Raw genomic sequence first — 4799 nt, 5'->3', positions numbered from 1 at the left:
GCCCAGTGGGACACTGCGAGGCTGTAGATTGAGGGTGGGCAAACTGCGGCCCACGGGCTACATCAGGCCCGCCGACCATCTTAATCTGTCCCACCGGACATTTCCAAATTCTTTTTTTAAAGCTTTATCATCGAAAGTGTAGCCAGTGTAAGGTACATAAAAAAGGATACAATAAGTTAACATGGCTAAAAACAGTTTAAAATGCATAAATATGCTTAAAGTAGTTAAAAGTGGTAATAATTCATAAAGATGTTGGATATGTAAAATTCAGTTGTTAAAAACAGACACCCCACTATTTTAAAAATATGTTTGTCTCTAAAATAATTCAAATCCCCATTGTTGGTGTTCAGGTGTAATACCGCAAGTCCACTAGGGGGTGCTGGTAGCAATAGTGGTATAGAGTAGGTATTAAAACGACAGAGGAAGAATAAATCCTGCTGGTGAAGATACAACTCCTCATCGTGGATTGTCTTCCTTATTCTATACCACAGGTTAGTAGAAAGTAGAAATAACTCACACAAACAGATGTAAAGAGTGGAGAATGTTGATAAAGTAAACAGCTACATGTAAAGTGGTACGTTATACAATGTATTGTTGAGCATTTAAGCACATGCTACATGGCTAACGCTAACAGGTCTTGGTGTATGGTGAACAGCACTGAGCAGGCTAATTGAAATCTGTGAATTGACTGTGTTGATGATGTTATTGTGATAAAGATATGTTATATGAGTATACATTTTGTTCCTAAATTGTCACTTGATCAACATGTGAAGAAAACGCCTTAACATCAGAAATGCTGTTGTATAACTGTTTAATCAGTGCTCAAATGAAGGTTAAACTGATAATACTTGAAGTGTTATTTTTCTGGGAAGAATAAATCCTGCTAGTGAAGATACAACAACTCATTGTGGATTGTCTTCCTTATTCTATACCACAGGATTATAATTCCCACCCCTCTTCAGGCGGGAGGGGCAACACCAGCAACATGACTTGTAGTGCGATTGTGGCACGCTGGAGTCACCAAAATAGTCAGATGCAATCTGTAGCTTGTACAAAGAAGCCAAACAACACAACACAACACGTCAACACACAACGTAACCTCCCTATTGCACCATGTGGGCGTACTAACAAATATATACGTGCAATGCCTGTGCCAAAAAAACACCCATACATTCCTGCTGCAAGGCATGCCGGGCAGCTTGTGGTACTCACACCGTGTTTGTCGCATTTTTGCTTGATTGCAAAATATGTTGAGGAGGTGGTCAGAGGAGCAAACAAGAAGTTAACACAGTCTTGATATCCAATGTTTTATTGTTCATAGTTCATTTTGTTGTTGTCGCTGGACTGCCCAGCATTTAATTAACAGCACACCAACTGGAGTTAGAAGTGACTTGTCCAAAATCCTCTTAGGGAGCCCAACTGGAAACACATTTTTTTGTGTGCCTGTAGCTTTAATGCTAATGAGCCAAGACATGCTATTACAGACCTGCCAACATGTATGCAAACGCTTGAGACCATCCATAGAAAACCTGCGTCTGACTTTCTAAATACAGGTTTTAACATTATTAGAGCCCTGTAGACATGAAATAACACCCCTGTAGTCACTCTTGTTGACATCACATTACTGTAAGCAGGCTATGGGATCACTAGCATAGCAAGTGTCATGTTCTGTGTGCCGCTCTGATGCCCTCTGTATGCCATCTGTTGCAGCACACCTCCTGAGCACCTGAGAGTTGATTGAACACACCTGATCTCCATTAGAGCTTCTACGTAAGATGTGTGCAGACTGTTCTTCAAGGCCAGATTGTACTCCCTGACCACCTGCTTCCTGCTACCGCTTTGTCCAGTTCCCTGCTCTCTGGCTCCCTGCTTACCTGTACCTGCCTGCTTACCTGTACCTGCCTGCCTCCCTGTACTGCCTGCCTCCCTGTACTGCCTGCTTACCTGTACCTGCCTGCCTCCCTGTACCTGCCTGCCTCCCTGTACTGCCTGCTTACCTGTACTGCCTGCCTCCCTGTACTGCCTGCTTACCTGTACCTGCCTGCTTACCTGTACCTGCCTGCCTCCCTGTACTGCCTGCTTACCTGTACTGCCTGCCTCCCTGTACTGCCTGCTTACCTGTACCTGCCTGCCTCCCTGTACTGCCTGCTTACCTGTACCTGCCTGCTTAGTATTGTGATCTGCTCCTGTAAGGTTTGCCTTCTGTGATTTTTTTTGTTGTATTATAGTTTTTTTCCTAACAGCCTTTTGCTGTTAGTGTTTTTTGTTACTACTTACCATTACTGGATTTTCCTTGTTTGTACTTTGTATTGTTGGACTCTTTTTGTATATTACATTTTTCCTTTTTGTATTTTGTCACCACTCTGTTTTGTCTGCTTTGGGATCCTAACCAGTCGTCGTGTTCCACGGCAAATCCTGACAGCATGTTCATTTACTTTTTCTAAACTTAAAGTGTTTCAAACGCAGTGGAGAAGGACAAAGAAGCCAAAAACTCCCACACGGAATGGGAGGAAAACCTTTTTTCCACTCGATCTCAGCCATGGCATGTTGACTGAAAATAGTTGATGGTGTTATATTTGTAATTAAACTGTTATTTGGATGTAAAACAAGCCTTTTTTGTGTTTATGTTGGGATAGTTGTTGACATGTTTGAGCTGTCACAAAAGCAAACATTATTTGTGTCAAAGTGAAAGTTGTGTTTGAAATGTGTCTTTTCACTAAAAGCTGCTTTTCTCCCTTTTCTCGTCAGGACCTGAAACTTAACTATGTTCTACTGCTGATACTAAAGAACGGAAAAAGGCAGAAACTAACATTGAGTCTAATCTTTCTTTTGGTAGGTTCCATGTTTATACAGTGTAGCCATCCAACACAATATTCTGGGTGCCTGGAAAAATCAGTCAAAATGGTCTAAATTGGCCGCCACTGACAGGATTGTCTTTTGAAACATGTCTGGGATTGAATGAGTTCATGAGTGGGACAGGAAGACACAAACGCAACAGTTATGATTACATGATTTTATTAAGCCATAGCAACGCTGCGCTGTTCTTTTTTGCGCTAAATCAGCGTGGTGTCACAGCAAACCCGCCCCCCCATGATTCTGTAATTTTGACGTTTAATGGGCATAGAGTGTGCCTCATTAAAGGGCTGTTATTTTTCTATCATGACATCCAGTGTGTGTGACAGCGGCCGTTACCGATACTTAACGGCTTCATCACAACACCGCAGCGGCGTTGTCGGGGTGGCCTGATTATGAATGTGACATGAATCCCTTTTCGTCTGCATCACCAGGCCTTTGGAGCTCACAACCTTCAGAAAACTGGCGAGTGATTGACGTGGCGGCGCTACGCTGAGAGACGGCGCCGTCTTCAAAAGCAGGCGGCCTACTTTGAACGTGACAGTGACTTTGTGTCTGTTTTTTATTTTTTATTTTTATTTTTCACCCCCGCCCCTCACAAAAAAGATCTGCTGGAGATCATTGTAGAACAAGTCAGACATGGGTTCTTTTTGTTGTTTAAGCACGCCCATGTGAACATCATATTTTATTTAGAACGTCTGAAAGTGTGCCAAAGAGGAAGCTGTGCAACAAAAAGAAAAGGAAAGAAAACGGGATGCCGCTCATAAAAGTTTCACCCACTGTTCAAAACCCGGCGCTCAGCCGTGATGTCTGTAATTATTTCTCTTCGCATTAAAAGTTTGAAATCATCCACTTTCTGCTGTTTTTAAAGAGGAGGAACTTTTGAAATAGATTTTTCATAGGCTTTAAAAAAAGAATCTCTGACTTCACAAAGCTGCCGCACCTCCGGAATGACAACCGGCGTCACATACAATTAAAATAATTTAATCATCCACTTCTCACATTCATAATACAAAGGACAGTTAAAAAAGTTGCCATAATATGGACTTTAAAGTTTAAAAAAGATCAAAGAGAAAAGCTGTGATTTTATGCGAATAAAGTCGTAATATTACGAGGAAAAGTTCTAATGTAGCGAGAATAAGTTATATTACTAAAAGGTTGTAATGTTACCAGAATAAAGGCAGAATATTACGAGAAAGGTTACAAGGTTGCAAGGTTACAAGAATAAAAACAACAAAAAATTCAAATGTTATGAGAATTAATTATAATATTTCCAAAAAAGTAGTAATCTTATCACAAACTCGTAATATTACAAGAAAAAGTTGTTCATTTACAGGAATAAAATCATAATATAAAATATATATATATGTTATGACAGTATATTATAATATTGCAAATAAAATTGTAATATTACAATAAAAATTCAAATGTTAGGAGAATAAGTTATATCACAAAAAAAGTTGTAATGTTACGAGAATAAAATCGCAATATTACAAGCAAAGGTTGTAAAGTTACAAGAATAAAGTTGTAATATTACGAGAAAAAGTTGTACATTTACAGGAATAAAACCATAATAATACAAAAATGTATACTATCTTATGAGAATATGTTATAATATTACAAAAAAAGGTGTAATGCTACAAGAATAAAGTTGAAATATTACAATAAAAACTCAAATGCTGCAAGAATAATTATATTACAAAAAAGGTGTACGTTTACAGGAATAAAGTCGGAATATTACAAGAAACAATTCTAATGTTACAAGAATAAGTTATAATATTATGCGAAAAGGGTTGTACAATGAATGAGGGAATGAATGAACTACAAAAAAGGCTGTACTGCTGTAATGACGATAAAGTCAAAATCTTACAGGAAAAAGTTCAAACTTCAAAGGCCTTCAATGCCACAAAACTGGCTGTTATGAATTAGCAGGAGGGCACCAATCA

At 39.1% G+C, this 4799-nt stretch overlaps 1 long non-coding RNA gene across 1 annotated transcript; it reads left to right on the top strand.

The window, feature by feature from the left end:
- The first annotated feature begins 445 nt into the window (after positions 1 to 445).
- On the top strand, positions 446 to 3642 carry LOC129194084 (uncharacterized). Its single transcript, XR_008573677.1, has 4 exons — positions 446 to 491; positions 1711 to 1770; positions 2749 to 2832; positions 3288 to 3642. It is a non-coding gene; the product is annotated as an uncharacterized LOC129194084 (long non-coding RNA).
- The last annotated feature ends 1157 nt before the right edge of the window (positions 3643 to 4799 follow it).

This window comes from Dunckerocampus dactyliophorus, chromosome 14 (assembly GCF_027744805.1).
Source record: "Dunckerocampus dactyliophorus isolate RoL2022-P2 chromosome 14, RoL_Ddac_1.1, whole genome shotgun sequence".
NCBI classification, from domain to species: Eukaryota; Metazoa; Chordata; class Actinopteri; order Syngnathiformes; family Syngnathidae; genus Dunckerocampus; species Dunckerocampus dactyliophorus.
This window is presented reverse-complemented; position numbering and strand designations above follow the sequence as displayed.